A 24333-nucleotide genomic window follows, 5' to 3' on the forward strand; every position below is an offset into this window, starting at 1 on the left:
AGTGATATTCATCAATACATTTTGGTATTCCTGCTTTGGAAAATTTGCCATGCACCTTTTACTATAAAGAGTTTTAAACCTGTTTATTTGTATGTACTTGCTTTGCCTTTGTAGGAGTGATCCATTTAAATTTTTTTTGGTGGAAAAAACATTTTTGTTTAAAAGGAAAAGAAGCAGCAAATATTTTCCGTCTTCTTTGCTAGAAAGAGATAATTGCACAATTGTGTACCAACCACTAGGAGTCACTAGTTTACCACATCCTCACTGCAGGAGATTATACCTACAGTCCTATGCACAAAGCTAATTGAGTGGCGTTGAGAAAAGCCACACATGGTGCAAATCTTATTAAAATGCCAACACATTTGCTGCCTTAGAAAGAAAAGGAAGTATATGTACGCCACTCTTTCGGTCAATAAAATAAATTGGTGAATCAGGCAATGATATTTTAAATTTTTATGTTTTTTACCTTCTACCACAAGAAACAGCATGTCACAAAAGTGTGGATGATTTTGTCCATAACAAAATATCAGGTTTGAAGAATTGAGGAATCCAGCCAGTTCTGGACAAGGTCTGATTGAGTCCGAGGACTTAGAAGTTGTTCAATGCAACTCTGCAGTGTGCTTGCTCAGGACTGATGTCATGCGAAAGGCTTTATCTACTACTATGGGTCCTACAGGAGAACACCTCAAATATAAGCATCCTTGAGTTTTCAGGTTTCTTCATTATGCTACTTTATCATAGGCAGGATTTAATCAATAGAGTGGTTATTATTTTTTTCAGACTAGTGTTACTTTAGAAGCATGCATAAAAAATTATATATTTCTTCAAGTATGTTTTAAAGATGAAATTTAGAGGTCAAAATGATTTTATTAGAAGCAAAATTATTATGGAAGTGAAGTGGAGATTTAATTTTGTCTATAAATCCTGCTTTATATGTAGTGCTACAGAAATCTATCTTGAACATAAATAAAGTTACGATCATCTGTCCTTGTGACTTGTGCTCTGCTGTGGCTAATACCGTCTGATTAAAAATACACATTATGGCAGGATAGAAATAGCTTTGGTTACAAAATGACAGGGAACAAAGCAAAGACATAAATTTACTCCAGCCAGTGATATTTTATGACCTTAATAAGTCATCTTTAACTTTGACCTAAAGTTACTTAGAGAATAAATCAGCCTAGTTTTTCCAACTTGTGCTTTTTGATATGTGGCCTTTTAGTTTGCACAACAAAAAAATCTTGACCAATAATCTATGCATTCTGAAGGTGTATTATGTAATTCTAGTAAAACAACAGCTTTGTCTGTGGTCAAGTTTTTTTTTTCAAATAGTCTATTCCATTTATTGTGAATTTATACAGCAAAACTGTAAATCCTACAAGTGTAGGTTTATTGTAGACAGCTATCATCCTTAATTATCATGTTTTGAAGATGACTCTGTAGTGAACATGCAAAATTCCATCTACAAAGGAAGATTAAATAACATCCTGACAAAATAAAATATAAAGTCTAATAAATATAAATTTTATGTTAATATTTTATATTAATAAAAGACACGTTAGTAATTATAAAAGTCTTACAATACGTATGTGTACACCTTTCTGTCTTATCCTTCACAATGGGATGGGCTGTCTTTGTTACAATCTCTTGGCCACCAACTACTCTATGTTCTACTTCTGAATATTATTTACTTCTGTTCCTTTTCCTTAATTCCCACTATATCAGTTCAGTCTCTTATGTTTAGTTGGTAGCCATTTTGACAATTTATTGAGAAAATAAATTTTATCCTTTGATGTCATTTATATGTATTTTAATTTATATAAATATGTACATATATTTGCAAATATTCTATATTAATAGGTTATTACCCATAGGTAAGATACATTTGGGGTAGATGATGTCTTAAAATAGATCACTGAAAGTTGAAATTTGGTTTGCTTTTTTTCCCTTTATTTTTGTCATCTGTAGGACACTTCAAATATTTAGTGAAGCTTATTATTGATCACAGAGTAGATTAGCAAATTGTGATTTTAATGAGCAGAAATCTAGTGTGTCTATTTACATAGGCAGTGTCCTGGCTAATATTCAAACTGTAACTAAAATCTATAGCAGAAGGGAATAATAATAAAAATATGTAGCTGAAAATGTATAAACCGTGTTTTTTTATTTTCTGTATCTTCTGAGGCTTTAACATCTGGGACCTTGCTAACACTGGAGAGACTGCTCCTCCAGGGTCATCTAATTCCTAGAGATAGCAAAGGACTTGCTCAAGAACGAGTCTTGATTGCAAATGAGTCTTGAATGCAAAGGAGCTCCTCCCCACAGTCACCTCCCCTGTGGGACTCTCACACTCAGGGTGCACCATCTCCCTGATCACCCCAGGGCCTGGAATCAGAAAACTAGGGATGGCCTTTCTGTCCCAGAGCCCACTGAAGTTATTTAAAGCAGCCAATCCTAAGCCTGTTCACCCTGCCTTGCTTTTTCCATGGAAACCACAATAAAGGCCCTTGCCCTCATTTCCGCCTCTCTCCCTCTGCCTCCTAATGATCCCAGTCCTTCCCTGTGTGGCTCCTGCATGGCATGGCGTGCCTCCTCCCTCCTCTCGGGAACTGTGAGTACAAACTCTCTTTTCCATGTCAATTGTTTTCTCATCTGTTGGCCTCACCATACCTGAATAATAATAAAACCTACATTTTAAAATAGAAGAGAATAATACTTTTTTAAAAGCATATATTTCTTACTTTATGTCAGGCACAATGGTCCTTCCAGTTTGATGAGGTAAATGCAATTATTACCCCCATTTTCCAAATAAAGGGACTGAGGCTGGGTGAGCCTCATTTCACAGCCAACATTTCACAGCCAGGAGATGATAGAGCAAAGTTTAAAACAGGGCCTTCTGAACTTGAGTCCATAAAAATATGTTTCCTATCACTTAACTCTGCTCTGTTGAAAAACATCAGCAAATTCATCCACTTCCTTTCCATTCTTACTTTTCTTCTGTTGGCTGACCCCTTTCTTAATAAAGATAAACTTGAAAAGAATACACCAAAACTTCTAATCTATAAATGGAGAGTGCCACATTTTTATTCATGTACAAATGTTCCATGCACATGTAATTAAGTAGAGTATAAATACTACCTCCACACATCTGGAAAATAATAGAAAATATGGAAATGACAGTCTCCGAAGACAATATCACAAAAATGCAAGTGAAAGATACATTGTAAAAATGTTAATAATTGACTAAACATTGTCAAAATGGCCAGGCTTGTAAGGAAAAAAATGTTTGTTTGTGGTTCTTCATAAAAAATAAAGAAAACACAGCAGGTTTGCATTTGGGCCGACATGCTTGAATTTCATGTTGTGGCATTTCCTGACAGGACATCATCTGTCACAAACATTTCATGTGTTCTGACTTTTCCATAAGGCAGAGGGTCTTGTTTCAAGGAATAATTACCTCTGAGAATGGAAATTTAAACAGAAGAAATGTTTTTCACCTTTTTGATCATTCTTCTTGACTATGGTCAATAGTTGGAATTTTGTGTGTCAGAGATAAGTTTTGAGAGTTTACTTTAAAAAATGATTGGCAAATTGGTAGATTTGGCTTTCCCAGGCATGCAATACAGCTAACATTGTTGACTTGATGTCTGGTACCTATATTAGATCTTTCTCGGCTGTCAAAAAGTATTTTAAGTCAATAGAACTTAGGAAGAAATGACTTCATAGGTGCACAATCCAGATAACAACTGAGGTCCCTGACCACTTAGGATATAGGAAATATTAAAAGCTGCAAAACTGCATTCTTGGTGCATGTCCACTACTGAGAATGAAGGAGTGATGAGGGCAGGCAGGCTTGCATTCTTATGATCCTTTCTGCCTCAGGTGTATTTCTTCTTTGTACAGTCTGTGTCCTGCACTACAGTCAACCTTGATGTTAAATTCAGCTCATTTCTGGTTTCTCTGCACATCATACCTACAAAGCATGTGTGTATAGAATTTACTCAATGCTCAGAGTTGGGTGTGAGGAGAGACAAAGGAGGGTCTTGCTTTGTACTAAAAAAGACATCTTCCACTTAAACATGAGCTTCTTCAAGGTCCTTCGACTGCACAGCCTTTCAGGCTTCTTCACCACACAGCCTTAGTTGGTCCCATCTTGTCACTGCACATACTGTCACCTCATCCTCACCTTTCCAAGTCTCTTCCATCCACTCCCCTTTCTTTGGAAGTAAAAACAAAGCATCTTTCTTTATTTCCTATACAACAGTGAGGCCATTCTCCTTTGCTGTCTTTGGCTCCTATGCCTCTCCCATCCTCAGGTCCACTTTTTCCCTCAAGATATCCCAAGATCAGGCCATTCTCCATGATTCAGACTTTTTCCTTAAAGGCTGATTGCTTGGTACAACTATTAGGAATTGTTAAAAACCCATTTAAAGTTTATTGCACACTAAATTAAGAAAACAGCTTTAATTCACTAACAGTATCTAAAAAGTAGACAACTTGATGCAGCCTAAAGTACATGGTTGGCTCAATTGTTTGTATGCATCGGTAAAAGACAATAAACCTACTAAATTCCTAAGATTGTTTGCTATCAGATGGTTGCTGGAATTTAGTTTCTGGTTAATGTGTCTTTGTTCACCTTTCGTGATACACAGTATTCCCCAAACAATCCAAAGTTTTGATTTCCATGGTTTCAGTTACTCACAGTCAACTGCAGTTTGAAAATATTAAATGGAAAATTCCAGAAATAAGCAATTCATAAATCTTAAGTTGTGCACCATTCTGAGTAGTATGATAAAATCTTAAACTATCCTGCTTTGTCCCTTGGCATGTGAATCATCTCTTTGTCCAGTGTCTCCACACTATACATGCTTTCTGCCTGTTACTCACTTAGAAGGCGTCTAAGGGGGTGGGCACGGTGGCTCACACCTGTAATCCCAGCACTTTGGGAGGCCGAGGCAGGTGGATCATGAGGTCAGGAGATTGAGACCATCCTGGCCAACATGGTGAAACTGTCTCTAGTAACAATACAAAAATTAGCTGGGTGTGATGGTGCACACCTGTAATCCCAGCTACTCAGGAGGCTGAGGCAGAAGAATCGCTTGAACCAGGGACTCGGAGGTTGCAGTGAGCCAAGAATGCACACCACTGCACTCCAGCCTGGTGACAGAGCGAGGCTCTATCTTAAAAAAAAAAAAAAAAAAAAGAAGCCATCTAAGTCTCATGGTATAGCAGTGCTTATGGTCAAGTAATCCTTTTCTACTTCACAATGACCCTGAAGTGCAAGAGTTGTGATGCTGGAATATTCTTACAATTACTCTATTTTACTATTAATTGTTGATATCTCTTACTGTGCCTAATTTATAAATTATTAGAGGTATATATATATATATATATATATATATATATATATATATATATACAGAGAAAACCTCAGTATATATAGGCTTCAGTACCATCTTTGGTTTCAGGCATCCACGAGGGGGTCCTGAAATGTATCCTCCACAGAGAAGGGAGCACTACTGTATAAGCCTACTCTGATTGTGTCATTACTAAAACATATGGGGAAAAGTGGTGATGACTATATTACCAATTCGTATATTTTTAGCCATATACTTGGACTGTATTTATAGCTATAGGTGTTTTTCTCTTTCTTCAACTTCTCTCTTTTTTCACTTTTTTCTTGAGAAGGCGCCTCACTCTGTTGCCCAGGCTGGAGTACAGTGGTGCTATCTCGGCTCACTGCAACCTCTATCTCCCAGGTTCAAGCAATTCTCCTGCCTCAACCTCCTGAGTAGCTGGGATTACAGGGAGCCCTCATCATGCCCAGCTAATTTTTGTATTTTTTTTTTTTGGAGAGACAAGGTTTCACCATGTCAACTTCTATCTTTTAAAGATGATAGGATGCCTTTGTAACACAGTCAATTTTCCCCCCCGGTGTACAATTAGCTGTGTATGCAGTAAAATATAAAATATACTTTTAGTGAGTCTCTACTTTGCTCTTTTGCTTGTTTTAAATATCATTATCTTATTATTGTTTTTAAATTCACCTTGGGCAGGAGCTAAGTTCCATCATGCCTCAGTAGATAATTTGGCATAGGGCTTGATGCTAGACTTTGCAGAAGGTCAAGCTTGCTCTCTTATTTGAGTTTTTGCCTCTTGGAAAGTATCCAGTTTAAAATGCTGGATTCAGGAATCAGTGACAGTGATGTATTCTTCACTGTGAGGAAGGATTTCTAAATTTATGTGGTGTTTTCCTGGAGGAGAAATGTTTTTATTTGTACTCGTAAAAACACATGTCCTCGGTGTATGTGTCTCTTTGGAAGCTTCCAAATGGCTTCTTTGTAATTGTGTGTGATACCTCATTATATTTTGAAGCGGTGGCCTGCCCCTCCACACCTGTGGGTATTTCTAGTTGGGTGGGATGAGAGACTGAGAAAAGAAATAAGACACAGAGACAAAGTATAGAGAAGCAACAGTGGGTCCAGGGGACCGGTACTCAGCATACCAAGGACCTGCACCAGCACCGACCTCTGAGTTCCCTCAGTTTTTATTGATTATTATTTTCATTATTTCAGCAAAAAGGAATGTAGAAGGAGAGCAGGGTGATAATAAGGAGAAGGTCAGCAAAAAACATGTGAGCAAAAGAATCTATGTCATAATTAAGTTCAAGGGAAGATACTATGCCTAGACATGCACGTGGGCCAGATTTATGTTTCTCTCCACCCAAACATCTCAGTGGAGTAAAGAATAACAAGGCAGCATTACTGCAAACATGTCTCACCTCCCACCATAGGGCGGTTTTTCTCCTATCTCAGAATTGAACAAATGTACAATTGGGTTTTACACCGAGACATTCAGTTCCCAGGGGCAGGCAGGAGACAGTGGCCTTCCTCTATCTCAACTGCAAGAGGCTTTCCTCTTTTACTAATCCACCTCAGCACAGACCCTTTACGGGTGTCGGGCTGGGGGACAGTCAGGTCTTTCTCATCGCACGAGGCCATATTTCAGACTATCACATGGGGAGAAACCTTGGACAATACCCCGCTTTCAAGGGCAGAGGTCCCTGCGGCTTTCCACAGTGCATTGTGCCCCTGGTTTATTGAGACTAGAGAATGGCGATGACCTTTATCAAGTATACTGCCTGTAAACATTTTGTTAAGAAGGCACGTCCTGCACAGCCCTAGATCCCTTAAACCTTGATTTTATACAACACATGTTTTTGTGAACTCCTGGCTGGGTCAAAGTGGCTGGGGCAAAGTGGCTGGTACAAAACTACAAATTAGCAACATCTCAGCAAAGCAATTGTTTAAAGTACAGGTCTTTTTCAAAATGGAGTCTCTTATGTCTTCCCTTTCTACATAGACACAGTGACAGTCTGATCTCCCTTTCTTTTCCCTACAATATTTTAGGTGATTTATCCCTGAATACTGGGCTACATGTATCAATGCTATGCTTTTTCCTTCTTCCTGTACCCTTTTATCCAGCTTAAAATTTCCAGGGACAAAAAGATGATAATATATCTTGATATCCTAGAAAAAGGAGGTATTGAAACTTATGAATGATGTAGACAAGACCTGTATTGAATGATGATATGGTTTGACTCTGTGTCTTCACCCAAATCTCATGACAAATTGTAATCCCCATGTGTCAAGGAAGAAACCTGTTGGGAGCTGATTGGATCATGAGGAGAGTTTTCCCCCATGCTATTCTCATGACAGTGAGTGAGTGCTCAAGAGATATGATGGTTTAAAAGTGTGTGGCATTCCAGCCCTTCCCCTGTCTCTCCTGCCACCACATGAAGAAGGTCCTTTCTTCCCCCTTTGCCTTCTGTCATGATTGTAAGTTTTTTGAGGCCTCCTAGGCATGCTTCCTGTTAAGCCTGTAGAACTGTTAGTCACTTAAACTTCTTTTCTTCGTAAATTACCCAGTCTCAAGTAGTTCCTTATAGAAGTGTGAGAATGCAGCACACCAACATGGCATATGTATACATATGTAACAAACCTGCACATTGTGCACATGTATCCTAAAACTTAAAGTATAATAATAATAAAATTAAAAAAAAAGTGTGAGAATGGACTAATACAGAAAATTGACACCAGGAAAGTGGGGCATTGCTATAAAGATACCTGAAAACATGGAAGCAACTTTGGAACTGGGTACAAGCAGAGGTTGGAACAGTTTGAAGGGCTCAGAAGACAGGAAGATTAGGGAAAGTTTGCAACTTCGTAGACACTTGTTGAATGGTTGTGATCAAAATGCTGATAGTGATATGGACAATGAATTTCAGGTTGAGTGGTCTCAGATGGAGATGAGAAACTTCTTGAGAACTGGAGCAAAGGTCACTCTTGTTATGCTTTAGCAAAGAGACTGGTGGCATTGTGTCCCTGTTCTAGGGACCTGTGGAACTTTGAACTTCAGAAATATGATTTACAGCATCTGGCAGAAGAAATTTCTAAGCAGCAAAGCATTCAGGGAATTGCCTGGCTGCTCTTAACAGCATACAATCATATGCATTCACAAATAGAGGGTCTGAAATTGGAACTTATGTTTAAAAGGGAAGCAGAGCATAAAAGTTTGGAAAATTTGCAGCCTGACCATGTGGTAGAAAAGAAGAAAACATTTTCTGGGGGAAAATACAAGCTGGCTGCAGAAATTTACATAAGTAAAGAGGAGCTGAATATTAATAGCAAAGACAATGGGGAAAATGTATTGAGGACATGCCAGAGACTTTACTGACTGCCCCTCATAACATAGGCCTGGAGGCCTAGGAGAGAAAACTGCTTTTGTGGGTCAGACCCAGGACCCCACTGCTCTGTGCAGCCTTGGGACATGGCACCCTGCATCCCAGCCACTCCAGCACCAGCCATGACTAAAAGGGGACAAGCTACAGCTTCAACCATTGCTTCAGAGGTTGCAAGCCTCAAGCCTTGGTGGCATCCACATGGTGTTGGGCCTGTGAGTGTGCAAGAGATGAGAGTTAAGCTTTGCGAGCTTCTGCCTAGATTTCAGAGGTCGTATGGAAATACCTGGATGTCCAGGCAGAAGTCTGCTGGAGGGGTGGAGCCCCCATGGAGAACCTCTACTAGGGAACTGCTGAAGGGAAATGTGGGGTTGGAGCTCCCACACAGAGTCACCACTGGGGCACTGCCAAGTGGAACTGTGAGTAGAAGGCCACCGTCTTCCAGACCTCAAAATGGTATATCCACTGACAGCATGCATCATGCACCTGGAAAAACTACAGGCACTCAACGACAGCCCATGAAATCAGTTGTTGGGGGTAACCCTGCAGAGTGACAGGGGTGGAACTGCTCAAGACCTTGGGAGCCCACCCTTTGCATCAGTGTGCCCTGGAGACATGTAGTCAAAGGAGATTATTTTGGAGCTTTAAGATTTCATAACTGCCCTGCTGGGTTTTGGACTTGAATGGGGCCTATAGCCCTTTTGTTTTGGCCAAAGTCTCCCATTTGGAAAGGGAGCACTTACCCAATCTCTGTACCCCCATTGTATTTTGGAAGTAACTAATTTGTTTTTGATTTTACAGGGTCATAGATGGAAGGGACTTGCCTTGTCTCAGATGAGATTGTGGGCATGGACGTTTGAGTTAATGCTGGAATGAGTTAAGACTTTGAGGGATTGTTGGCATGATTGATTTTGAAATGTGAGAAGGACATGAGATTTGAGAGAGTTCAGGGGTGGAATGACATGGTTTGGCTCTGTGTCCCCACCCAAATCTCATATCAAATTGTAATCCCCACATATTGGGGGAGGAACCTGGTGGGAGGCAATTGGATCATGGGGGCAGTTTGCCTCATGCTGTTCTCATGATAGTGAGTGAGTTCTCATGAGATCTGGTGGTTTAAATGTGTTTGGCAGTTCCCCCCTCACTCTCTTTTTCCTGACACCATGTGAAGAAGGTCCTTGCTTCCCCTTCACCTTCTGCCATGATTGTAAGTTTCCTGAGGCCTCCCAGTCATGCTTCCTCTTAATCTTGTGAAATTGTGAGTCAATTAAACCTCTTTTCTTCATCAATTACTGAGTCTCAGGTAGTCCTTTATAGCAGTTTGGGAACAGACTAATACAAACAAGTTTAGTTTCTGACATTTTTTAGTTGCAAAATATACATGTTTGTTGTGGTAGCCTTTGAGAGACTGGTTGAAATAATTTTATTATTATAGCACAATCTTCAGCTTTAATTCTATGCTCACTTTTTTTGTGGACTCCTGTAAATTGATTAGGTTCTTTTTCCCAATGTTGGATCAGTTTTGACAATGAGAGTAATGCTGTATCATCCAACTTTATGTTGCTCAAGAACAAATTACCACTGCAAGATGAGAGACTGTGGCCAGATTGCAAATTATAAACACCAAGGGTTCAAGCCACAGAATTTTGCCTTGCTGTACTGAGTTATTCTAACACTAACATCCAAAGCAGGAAGTACTCCTTGGAAAGTAAGACTCCAGATGTGGGTGAAGGGCAGGGAGACCAAGCATCCAGCATCTGTTTCTTGGTGTTCAATCTTGAGAATTCTTGTCTACTGGGGAGGCCAAACTTTGGAAAGGGACCTACAGCATGGTCTTCATGAAGCAAATGTTTATGAGAAATGACTATGAATCTGGTCCCATGCTAGGCACCAGTTATACAGTGTTGAATTAAATATTTTGTTGTCATGGATATTGTGGGACGTCAGGGACCCCAAATGGAGGGACCGGCTGAAGCCATGGCAGAAGAACATGGATTGTGAAGATTTCATGGACATTTATTAGTTCCCCAAATTAATACTTTTATAATTTCTTATGCCTGTCTTTACTACAATCTCTAAACATACATTGTAAAGATTTCATGGGCACTTATCACTTCCCCAATCAATACTCTTGTGATTTCCTATGCCTGTCTTTACTTTAATCTCTTAATCCTGTCAGCTGAGGAGGATGTATATCGCCTCAGGACCCTGTAATAATTGCATTAACTGCACAAATTGTACAGCACGTGTGTTTGAGCAATATGAAATGTGGGCACCTTGAAAAAAGAACAGGATAAGAGCAATTGTTCAGGGAATAAGAGAGATAACCCTAAACTCTGACTGCCAGTGAGCTTGGCAGAACAGAGCCATATTTCTCTTCTTTCAAAAGCAAATGGGAGAAATATTGCTGAATTCTTTTTCTCAGCATGGAACATCCCTGGGAAAGAGAATACATGCCTGGAGATATAGGCTTATAAACAGCTCCCCCAGGTGCGTCTGTCTCTTATGGTTGAGACTGCAGGGGTGAATAGACCCCAGTCTCCCATAGCACTCCCAGGCTTATTAGGAAGAGGAAATTCCCACCTAATAAATTTTGTTCAGACCAGTTGATCTCAAAACACTGTCTCCTGATAAGATGTTATCAATGACAATGGTGCCCGAAACTTCATTAGCAATTTTAATTTCACCTCCGTCCTGTGGTCCTGTGATCTCGCCCTGCCTCCACTTGCTTTGTGATATTCTATTACCTTGTAAAGTACTTGATGTCTGTGACCCACACCTATTCGCACACTCCCTCTCCTTTTGAAAATCCCTGATAAAAACTTGCTGGTTTTTGTGGCTTGTGGGGCATCACGGAACCTACCAACATGTGATGTCTCCCCAGGACACCCAGCTTTAAAATTTCTCTCTTTTGTACTCTGTCCCTTTATTTCTCAAGCTGGCCGATGCTTAAGGAAAATAGAAAAGAACCTACATGAATATCGGGGCAGGTTCCCCGATAATGGAGCTCACATCCTATTGTGTGTTGGGAAAGGGGAGCAGTAGAGGAGCAGGTAAATAAATATGCACTCCATTACAGATTGAAAACTGAAATAGGGTTAACTAATAGATTCTGGGATTGACAGCAATTAGGAAAATAAGTTAATTAGTTTGGTGATCAGAGAAGATTTACTTGAGGATCTGAGACTTAAAGCATTCCAATGAGGCCACCATAAAGAGATCATGGCAGTTAGACCTTCTGGCATTGGAGATTTTGTACATTCAAGCGTGCGCTGATGCTTTAATGCAAGAAGGAGCTGGGCTTATTCTAGGAGCTAGAAGAAAATGGAAAGGAAGCCCAGTGAGACCTTCATGAACATCAGACAGAGATGGGGTTGTGAGGTAGGGTTAGAGAGTTAGACAGGGCCGTGCTGTACAGGATCCTGTAGATCAGGGAAAAGAGTTTGGCTTCTGTTATGAGTGGAAACCAAAGGTATTTAATGTTTTTAATCAGGAGAATGACAAGTGAAGTGATCATTGATGAGTTTCTAAAAGATCATTCCGGCCTCTGCATAGAGAGGAGGTTGGAGGCAAGCAAGAATAAAACCAGAGAGGTGGTGGACCCCAGAAATAGTGTGTTAGCAGTAAAAGTGATAAGAAATGGATGCATTTAAAATAAACATTGCATGTAAATCAACAGGACTTACTGATGAATTGAATATGGGATGATGAAAAATGAGAAGTCAAGGTCAATGGCTAGAATATTGATTTGAGTAAGAGAATATTTGGTAGTGCCATTTATCGTTTAGTAGCTACATGCTTTAGCTTAAAAGCCCAAATCATTTCCATATGAGAGTTTTTGCTTTGGATCTTACAGCCTGCCTCATTCTAATAAATGTCTTTGGCTTTTACTCTCACACCTCATAATATCTTAACTGGCTAATTTTACACTTTAAAGTGTTTTGCCCATTTTGTTTCATTTTTACAATGTTTCCAAGGCTCTCTTTATCTTAACTTTTAAGTTTTCTGTGACTCTGGTTATAATACATTATTCACTAACATCTTTTTCCTAGTTTTTATTTGCTTAGTTTTATCTAGTTTTCATTGATTATATTAAATTTCTTTTCATTCTTGGAATAAAAACTTTTTAACATTTTAGTTTTTGCTTCTTTAAGTATATTTTAATTTCTCTTCATTTTTTCATCTTTTTAATATTTAGTATGTTAATTTTTATCTATGACTGTGTTTTACCTCAGTAAGTGGCTAGCAAGATAAATAGTCATTGCATGGGTAGGTTTTCTATTAGACCATCTTCTAAACAAGAGGACTGTATATTTACTTTCTGGATGGTCCCAATACAGACCTGCCTATGTCTTTTAACAAACAACCTGTAATTTGCTCCTGTGTTTCATGAGAAGTGAAATAGGAGATGCACAGGTCAGAAGTTCTTTATAGCACAAGTTTGCCTTTACAAGTGGCACAAGCAAAATCCTGGAAGTGTCTATGAGGCACAAGATCTATGACCAGATTTAAAATCTGTGTTCTTAACATATCTTCCATCAGTGTGCATTTGACAAATTTAATATATTACTATCATAGTTTGTGATTATAATAATAGTAAAGATAATTTATTAAGCATTTACTATGTTCTATATTGGACTGTGGTTTGACATTATTAGTATCAGGCTTATTCTCATAGTATCCCTAAGAGGTAGATATAATTTTAAATATTCTTATAAATAAATAAAGTGAAATTGAATGAAGAAAAGCATGATCCTTAAAGCTAGGTAGACCTAGATGTGAATTCTGACCCTGCCAACTGTTAGTTGTGTGATTTTGAACAATATTCCTGTAACACTTGTACTTTTATATTTTTGTGTTTGTTTCCCTATTTTTAAGACTTAAAATTTTAAAAGACAACTTGCAGGGATGCAGTGAAGATTAAATAAATAATGCTTGAAGAGCATCTTATTAAATTATTAGAGCTTTCTCTTTAGAGTCTGTTACTTTGTTATTGCGCAACCTTCCTTCTCCTGCACCTCTTATGACATCTTCCTGGCATTGTCCTATCCATGGAAATATCAAAGGTCCTCAAAAGATCAATCACAGCAACCTTGTATCTTTCAGAAAATCTCAAGCTTGCCTTCTTTGGAGGCCACAGAGGCCAAGGCAAAGATTATGAAGGAATACCAGGCTTTGTTCTCAATCCAGATTTAGAGACCTGGGTTTATTAATCCTCCATGGATAATTAACTCCTTGATTTGCCTCTCCAAACCAGACACAGTTCTGGCAGGTAGAATCCCTGGAGAAATAGAGAAAAAGAGTCTAGAATTATGTACAGGGAATCTTTCTAGACAAGGTTATTATTGTCACCCTGTTTTACTTCTTTTCATAAACATTGTAGCTAATATAAATTTTTAAGTTTTGGGTATAAGAGTTCATGCTGTCCTCCAACTCTCTCTACTGTCATCCTCATCCTATCTTTATCTACTTGTATTTAAATCTGTATGTATGCATATATCTACACATAGATCTATATGTATTAGTCCATTAGGGCTGCTCTAAAAAATGCCATAAACTGGTTGGCTTACAAACAACAGAAATTCATTTCTGCCAATTGTGAGACTGGGGAGTCCAAGATCAATGTACCAGAAGACTTGGTGTCTAGTGAGAGCCCAATTCCTGGTTCATAGATGGCCATCTTTTTCCTGTGTCATCACATGGTAGAAGGGACAAAGCAGCTCTCTGGGTCCTCTTTTATAAGGGCATTAATCCTATTCCTCAGGGCTCTGCCTTCATAACCTAATCACCCCCCAAATACTCCACCTCCTATAGTGTCACATTAAGGGTTAGGATTTGAACATATGAATTTTGCTGTAGACATTCAGTCTACAGCAATACATTTCTCTCTATATATTTTCTATGTATCTATGTATCTATGTGCCTATATATCATCCATATGAATCATAAGCTAGTGATTCAAACAAGTTATGCATTTATTTGTCTTTCAAATAAATCTGGGTTGGGAGAATGCAGGGGTATACATTTCTCTGCTTCAGGAGTGACTCTTCTATATTGTTGTACCTCCCTTTAGGTTGAACCCTCACTTCATGGTTAAAAATAGTTCAACTCCATCACATATTTTCTGGAAGGGAAAAAGAGGAAGTGAGCAGCTTGCTTTTAAGAGTATCATGCCTGTAATCCCAGCACTTTGGGGCCAAGGTGGGTGGATCACCTGAGGTCAGGACTTCGAGACCAGCTTGGCTAACATGGTGAAACCCTGCCTCTACTAAAAATACAAAAACTTAGCCAGATGTGGTGGTGAGTGCCTGTAATGCCAGCTACTCGGGAGGCTGAGGCAGGAGAATTGCTTGAACCTGGGAGGCAGAGGTTGCAGTGAGCCGAGATCGCACCATTGCACTCCAGCCTGGGTAACAAGAGAGAAACTCCATCTCAAAAAAAAAAAAAAAAAAAAAAAAAAGAGTGTGGCCTGGAAGTTGTATGCATTACTTTTGCTGACATCTTACTTGCGAGGACTTTATCACATGGCTATACCTAACCAAATGGGAGGCTGAGAAATATCGCCTTTCGCTAAATGCTATGCCCAAATGAATTTTAGAGGATTCTCTAACTAAAAGAAAGAATGAAGAATGGATGGGGATGGGTGGGGATGGAGGTAATTACTATTCTCTCTTAATTATTAATAGCAGGAGGATAGTTCCAATAAGAGATCACTTATTTAAAAAAGTGATTTTTTAAGAGATCACGTAAAAAGTGATCACTTATTTAAAAAAGATTTAAAAAAGAAAGGAGTTGACAGTGTGATTTTTTAAAAAAGCTCTTTGAAATAGGCTAAAAATTAGACTAGTATTACTTCCACTAGTCTTTTAAAAACAAGTTACTAAGGTGCTATGTGTGCCAGGCACTATGCTAAATACTCAACATACATTATCTCATTTATTTCTTACACTGCTACATGATAGAAATATTTTTCTCTTTGAAAAGTGAGGTTTTGAGGGGTTAAATGTCTTTCACAAGCTCACACAGCTAATAAGTGGAGGAGACAGGATTTCATGTGGCTGAGCCCACAATGTTAAACCTGAATGTTGCAGCCTCCCAACACATCCTCTTACCTATCACTTTTCTTCCCTTCAGGACTACAGGAAGATTCTCATCAGCCTTATTCTCTTGTTTTGAAAACACATAATAAATAGACTCAAGCAGGGATCGACCACAAAAGAGTGAAATCATTTAATTTATTGTCGATCGTGCTGGTTAATTTCTGTTTTCCCTTCCAGGTCCGTTTTCTCCCTTTCCCTGGCCTACCTGGAGTCTCATGAAGGAGAACTTTATAGACTGAATCACACAAGGGCCTTTGCCCTTTGACTTCTAGTTGGATTTGGTCAGAGGGAAGCTGGAGCAGGATAGAGAGGTTGGGGGTATTGCCTCTGCTCCCTTCCTCCTGAGGCATAGTTTTGGCAGTTGTTGAGTACCTCTTAGTCCTCTTCCCAGAGCTACAGGTCTTGTTTGGTTCTGTAATACCGTACCTTCCCCATGACCCTTAGACCTAGGGGTGGTAAGAGCTTCTCATTGTTGACAGCTCCTGGGTGCTTCATCAAGCTTCTTTATTTAACCTTGTTCACACTTCTATTGTGGGGCTCTTCGTTAAACAATTTTTAATAAAATTCTTTGGGTATGCCATCTGTTTTCTGCTAGGATCCTAAAAGATAAACCGGGTTATCATCATGAGTTTAAAATGAACAATTATTGAGCAACATATGACTTGTTAGTGTTGTAGTGCCTTATAAAAATGGGATGCCTGTTTCATTTCTTGCCCATAAGCTTCAGCACATTGTAGGGAGGTCTTTCTTGATGACAGCTGGGGATGATGTCTTTGATTCCTTGGTCATTTTACTAAGATAGTAGCATGAATAATAAAGGAATTTCTACTGAATGGATAAGCTGCAATGATGGATCTTCAGTAACCTGCTCATGCCTAAATATCCTTGGATCCCATCTGGAATGAGAGCCCATTCAAGTTGGAACTCCCTCCTGTGAATGGAATTTTAATTGACACTTTGATCAACTAATTATATTTCTCAATTATTCTCACTATGTGAATCTTCTTCAAATATTTTTCCTGCTGAGTGATTAAATATCCATTTCATCCCAGAAAAAAAAATTGACTCAATTTTCCTTAGCAATTTGTTCACTAACTGTCCTCAGTCTTCTGACTCTTTAGAGAGCCTAGCTAGCATGCGGCTCTTTAGCGTGAGAGATTTAGCTAGGCTGAAGAACACTTTATGTATTCTACAGTTTAGCTGTGGAATTTTATGACTGGAACATCCTCAAATTTCATGCTACCTTTTCATTTTAACAAGCCATAAAATTAGGTCTTTCTTCTCAATATCTTGTATAAGAAATAATCATATATTAAGCCCAACTACTCCATTCCCCTTGTTTTTTTCTATTACATTCTTTTTTACTTTATTATGACATTATCCAAAGACAATGTAAGACTTTTGTCAAACTCCATTAATCTTTCATTATTTGTTGACTCTGGACAGGAATTGTTTGTGTGCTTGACAATGATTCTTAGTTGCTCTTTGGGAATTTATTACTACTACTTCTAACTAACAACTACTAATTATTGAGTTCATATTATGTGTCATGCAACGTTCTAAACTCTTATATATTACCTCATGTAATCCTTACAACAACCCTATAAACATTATTATACCCATTTTACAAATGAGGAAATTGAGTCTTTAATAGTTGAAGTTATTTGTCCAAGTTAATGTGTAAACTGATGAGCTAAGATTTAATCCTGGATTTTATTATTATTTCTTTTTTTAAAAAAACCTTGGTGAGCTTAATCACTGCGTTCTAAAAATCAGTTTATCAATTGAACAAGCAAAAATCAAATAATCCCGTTAAAAATGTGCGAAAGACATGAACACACACTTCTCAAAAGAAGACATACAAACAGCCAACAAACATGAAAAAATACTCAACATCACTAATTATCAGAGCACAATGAGATAACATCTCACAGTCAGAATGGCTGTTATAAGTAAAAAAAAAAAAAAAACAGATGCTAGTGAGGCTGCAGAGAAAAGGGAATGCTTGTATTACCATTGATGGGAAAGTAAATTATTTCAGCCAGTTTGGAGAGTTCTCAAAGAATTTAAAACAGATCTTCCATTTGGCCCAGTATTCCTATTATTGGGTATGTAGCAAAATAAAAATAAATCATTCTACCAAAAAGACACATGCACTTGTATGTTCATTACAGCACTATTCACAATAGCAAAAACATGAAATCAACATAGATGTCCATCAGCAGCCATGAAAAAGCATAACTCAGCTCTAAAGAAGAAAATCATGTCCCTTCTTAGCAACATAGATGCTGCTGGGGGCCATTATCATAAGTGAATTAATGCAGGAACAGAAAATCAAATATTGCATGTTCTCATTTATAAGGGGGAGCTAAACTTTGGGTACTCATGGACATAAAGATGGCAACAATAGACAACTGGAGCCTATTAGAGTGGGGAGGGATGGAGGGGAGCAAGGGTTGAAAAACTATTGGTTGTCATGCTCTCTACCTGGGTCGTGTGATCAATTATACCCCAAACTTCAGCATCATGCATTATACCCAGGTAACAAACCTGCACATGTACCCCTGAATCGAAAATACAAGTTTAAATTACAAAAAAAGTAAAAAATAAAAATGAAAATCAGTTTATGCAAAGAGAATCTGGGGAAGCAGACAACAATCTTAATCTTTTAAATAGAACAGTCTTCTGGTTTTATCTAGCTCAACTCCCAACACTACCTGTTTTCTAGCCTAGGACTTGATATTACTTTTATATAATTTGATATTAATTCCGAAGGAATGGGAGAGACGGCTTTCTGCCATAGAGAAGCAAATAATACATCCTTGCGATCATCTAGTTTGATAATATGGCTTTATTATAAAAAATCAGGATTGGCCTCTATGGGAAATTGTTCTTTACAATTATGCTGAAAGAAGTGGCTCAGCACTAATTATATAAAACTAAAATCACTGTCTTTCGCAGGCATTTTCTGACACGCAAAGGTCTGTATTACATAATTGCAAAAAAAAAAAAAAAAGTCAACTAGTTTAGCTAATTTTGCAGTTAATTCTTCCTGCCAGGGATACAGAGAAACCACGCTCTTTAGGATGAGATTATCCACAGGAGCCTTTACTGCATTTTTAAAGACACTGGTGGGATATTGTTACACCTGCCTTGAACATTTTCCAGGCCTAAGTGTTTGGCACAGAACTCCAGGGACTCAATGGGGTCTGGTCATGCACTGGAAAAGATCCAGAGCTGATTTCCGAAATAAATTCTTTTTTGGTGGGGCTCAGGTGGCCCATCTCCAAGCAGAGTTGATGAAACCTCCCATTTTTGATGGGCATGGTAGTCACAGCAACAAACATTTACGGAGCACATCTTTTGGCAGGCATCATGCTAGGTGCGGGTCAAACTCCTTCAATGCCAGCCCTGCCATCTGCTCTCCTGATTACATAGCAGAAGGATCCTTTATCAGCCAGTACTAAAGAGTCTTATGCTCCTGGTCCTCATCAGAGAGTGCAGCCTCCAGTGGTTTGCTCTTCAGTTCCCATTAAATGCCCAGCTGAGAGAAGCGATAGAAGTCATTTATATAGTATTCATCCTTCTCACTCCTCTATGTATCTGGCCTTTTACTGTCACATCACATCAGCTTGGTCCCTACCACTTTACAAAGGTGCATTTTGATGTGCCTTGGCTTGTTTTTCTATTTGAAATCATCAATCACTAAAAGAAACACCCACTTGGAATTGAATGCTGTGTTTACTCCAAAAACTCTGAATAAGTTAATACAGCAAATACTTATTGATTGATTATCTATGGTGCACTACACAAAATGCTGTGTGCCCGAAGAAGTCATAGCCCCTGAAATCACCACTGGACTTGCTGTGCAGTGGAGCAAAATGTGATCTGAGAACACAAAGAAGGAATTGACTGATTTTGTCTGGGAAAATAAAGAAAGCTTTATTGAGCAGGTGACATTTAAATTGGGTTTGAAAGGATGCATAGGAGTTTCCCAAGAGGTGGTGGCAGAAAGATAGAAGAAATATCAGGAAAAAAATGGAGCATGTGTAAAGGCATAAAATCTCATGCAAGGACCTAGGATGTCCAGGAGAAGGAGAGAAATTCAGGGTATGAGAAGCTTATTATATCAAAAGACAGGGCTAAGAATATTGGTGCAATCAAATAGTGAAGACACTTGTAGGCCATGCTAAAAAGAGTTTGGGTTTTACCCTAATCACTAGAAGATACTCTAACAAGTAGTATGAGGTAAACAATAATATTCATTTATCTTTACAGAAGATAAATAAATGGCAGGGAAGCAGTTAAGTGAGAGGGAAAAGGAGCCTGGTTTAAGTTAGAAGAAGGGATAAAAACTGGTAGTGGTTGTATGTAGGAGCCATTTCTGTAATAACATTTATTTGAAAACAATATTTTTATGGTTACCAAAAAAGCAAGAATACTATTTATTATGTCAACCAGTCCATCCAAAGTTTTATGCAAGATATTGTTATATTGTTTAGACTACTGTGCTTAGAAAACTGTTTCATCTAAAAAGCTAACTCAGAATCAAATTTAAGGCTCACCCATAGCTACCATTTTGAGATTTATTTAGAGTATTTCCTATAAATTTCCATTAAATTTCTATTTTATTATACTATGGTATAGATCTTTTATTGCAAGCTACTTTCTTAGTAAGATGAGGTGGTTTATGACTAAATATAAATTAAAATAAAATAAAACTATATATTATATATGTATATATGTGCATTCACATATAAATATATGTGTATATATACATTAAAATTTATATTTCTTTTTGGTTAATGTGAACTTTATTTTTAGTCCTTCTGGGCTCCTCAGAAATGTTTAAGTTAATAGTTTCAAATGTTGATGTCCCATGTGGAATTCCAGAGCCTGGATATCCGTACACAGATAGCTAAAATCTGTGTGGCTTTAAAAATTTTGAGAAAAACTACTTAAATGTTTGATTGTTTTCTTTTTTGATAATAGTGTTTAGAAACTCTTGACTTAGCAATTCTTCCCTAAGACCTAACAGAGTATGCTAAATACAAGCTGATTTATATCACTTTATTGTTTTCTTTAGCTTATTGTGTAAAATAGATTGCTTATGCCATGGCATGCTGTCTCACCTATGTTCCTTCCAGGGCATCAACCCAAACTGCTATGCAGAGACTCTGCTAGGATGTTTTATTGAACATAGCTTTTCTTCTGATCTTGAATGGAGGGAAATGGTGACTATGAAAGGACATGTACATATAATAATATTTGGTAGCATTATTGTCCCTATTAGTTGCCCTCCCTCATTCTCTCTGTGTGCTTGGTCAACTGCTATTCTTGCTAAAGATAAAAACTTAATGATTGTTTTGTGGAGACAGCCTTCTCCTTTAACGAAAAATTTTTAACCAAAAATTTTATTAAATTTGCCTTGCTATTTGTGTTCTTAGCATCTTGTAGCATGCCCCTTTTGTACTATTTTCAACAATTATAAATAAGTTTACATTTATTTGTGTAATCTTTTGTGTAAAGTCTGTGTCCCCCAAAAGTACATTTCCTCAGTAACGGGAAACAGTTGTGTGTTTGTGTGTGTGTGTGTGTGTGTGTGTGTGCATGTGTGGCTTTTTTGCTTATTGTGTAGCTTTAACACAGCACAGTGCCTAATTCCTAATGGAGACTCAAAATAATGTTGAATGAATGGATAAATGCATGAATGAGTACGGTAGCACACTTACACATTCATAGGTCATGTGGTAAGTGTTTTTCTGGCAATCTTAGTTGGCAGAGGCCTGATTTCTTTTCCTACCTTTTTTTATTCCTCGAAACGTGTATTTCTTCCTTGGTGATTCATAGATAAGGAAAAATTAAATAGATTATCTTATCTTTGTCTGTGAAGTTTGTTACATAAATGTAAAGCCAAGTGTCTTGTTCACATGTTACAGCTCACTGCTCTGAATTTTAAGTTGTAAAGTGTTTGAGCAAGGTAGTTTTTTCATGTATTGAAGGGTAATGAGATAGGTTCTTTCCTGGCATATGCAATTATTCTAAATAACTGAATAAGATGCAATGCTGAGATTTATAAAAACAGAACTTGGACATTTCATAGCTTCTCTGGCATGTTCATTCTGGGCGTGGAGTCACTGCAGTGAAAGCCTTCAATTCACTTGAGCTTCTTGGGCACCTAGTCAACAGTGAGTTCAAACCACAGTCTCTCATATACCCCAGACTAGGAGTTCTCTGTACCATTTTTCAATAATACAATTGTGCTGTATCAGTGAGCAGGCAGCTTGCAGGGTGCAATGGAAAGAGTATAGGTTTTGGAGTCAGCTCAACCTGAATTCAAGATCAACCCAAGCCTTGTACTGATTAACAGAAAGACTCTGGGCATGCTCTTTATTCTCTTTAAACTTTAGTTTTTTTATTTAAAAAACTGAGATAGTTCCTTTCTTAAAAAATGCTTACTTCGCACCAATGCTTAGAAGAGTTCATGTTTGTAAAGCACTTAACACATTACTATTATCATTATTTTCAGGATTATATTAATTTTAAGAAAAAATCAATTCTGAACCAATTAAAAATATGGAAGAAATATTTCCATAGCTGTCGTGGAGGTCTTGATAAACTATGCCAAGTAATAGAGTAAATAATTAGAATTGAATGGTGGAGTGTATGTAAAAACAAACTTATGTCTGACATTCTTAGCCAAATACCAACTAGGAAAAGATAATTTCCTAAGAATGTCAATGTGTAAGGAAATACACTCTCTTTTGTGGACACAGAGGTTTCTTTATAGATCAAGTAATAATTAGAATGTCTTTGATAAGAAAAAGTGTGGCAATGAGACCTTTGGAATATGCAAATGCAGGGAAAGCAGGGCAGATTGAGATTTACCCTGATAAATGCTCCAAACCTCAGCATGGGAGTGATCTGTAATATTTCCCTGAAATGTGCCAAGTAGGCTAAAATCTCTATTCTGCTATTGCTGCTGCTGCACTTAGGATGAGAGAAGGCGATCATTTGATTTCCTTGTCCCCTGTAGGATCTTGCTGTTAGGCTTGGTAATGACAGGGTCAAGTGGAGGGCAGAGACATGGGACCCAGTAGGGAACAGGAGGCTTTGACTACTGTCAATGCTCAGCATGTGGCACGGGGACCAAAGGCCTGGTTCCAAGGGAAAGACCTGAGGGCAGGGCAGGTAGGGTTGTGGAGGCTGTGTTGAGTAGCAGTGGCTGGGTGAGGAAAGTAGGTATTCAGCTGCCTGTCCTCTGTTATGGAGCAGCTTTTTTCCAACCTTAAGCACTCATTACACCGCCTGTATACTAGACACCCAGGTGTCTTGAAAATCAGTGACCTTTAAGTACTTTGCCTTTAAGTACTTTGCCTTTAAGTACTTTGCTTAACGTAAGCAAAGCCTGCATTTCTACTGCAATGTGGAATCTTCTCCCGTGGTAGTAATGCTGCAAGAGTTATTTGTATTTAAGAATATTGAGACAGGTCCTTTCTTGGCATATGCGATGTACTCTAAACAACTGACTAAGACACAATGCTATCATAAGAAAAGAGCCAGGTAGGAGATGTGTGATAGCTTTTCTGGTACATTCATTTTGTTTGGAGTCATTGTGGGGAATTTTCTTTCATTTGAGAAAAATGGGGGCATATATTCTCTTTACTGCTTTAGTTCATGTATCAAATTCCCCAGAGTTCTTTCCCATTTTAACTTAGCTATCTCTTAAAAGAAATAGAATATAGCAAAAGTAAAATGTTACCAGTTATTACTACATTTAGGCTTTAATGTGTTGTCATGGTGCTTTCACTACCTTTGTTCTTACTTTAGAGGTTTCACGTCTGTATTCCTGGCCCAACTACCAACAAATAAAGAGATATAACTTGCCTCAGAGAGCAATATATATTCTCTGTAGCCCTGTGCGTTCATTCATACTGCTTTTGAATGTATCAGTTTGACATTTTTTATGGTGATTATGATGACATAGGTTATACAAGATAGACTGAAATAAAATGGAACCAAGAAGTAAATACTCCTATACTATAGGACTGTTTAACCTATTTTAGAAACCTCATCCAGTCTTTGAGGTCCAGATCAAACGCCACCAACCTCAGAAAGCCTTCTCTACTCTCATAAAGTACAGTTTTCCTCCTCTTGTGATTTCCTAGCCTATCTTTGTTTATTCATTATTCATTTGGCACTTATTTTTCATTCTACCCTGTGGGTTAGTTTTTTGTGCATTTACAAAAAAATACACTTTTACATAAATGTATATAGTAACCTCCATAAGAACTAGAACGTTTTTATTTTTTAAATGAGTCCTGCTTGGCACCCTGCTTAGCACAAGTAGGAATAAAAAATGTTTAGTGTGGGATTATATTTCTCCCTGTCTTGTTCACAGATCAAAAATTGATCCAATACCTATTCTGAGCCAGCAACTGTGCTGAACGCCTAGGACACAGTGACAACAAGGCAGACATGGTCTCCATCTTT

At 38.1% G+C, this 24333-nt stretch overlaps 1 protein-coding gene across 1 annotated transcript in view; it reads left to right on the forward strand.

The window, feature by feature from the left end:
- GRXCR1 (glutaredoxin and cysteine rich domain containing 1) overlaps positions 1–24333 on the forward strand; it is a 137676-nt gene that overhangs the window by 102284 nt on the left and 11059 nt on the right. The window lies entirely within an intron of this gene.

Source organism: Pan paniscus, chromosome 3 (genome assembly GCF_029289425.2).
Source record: "Pan paniscus chromosome 3, NHGRI_mPanPan1-v2.0_pri, whole genome shotgun sequence".
NCBI lineage: Eukaryota > Metazoa > Chordata > Mammalia > Primates > Hominidae > Pan > Pan paniscus.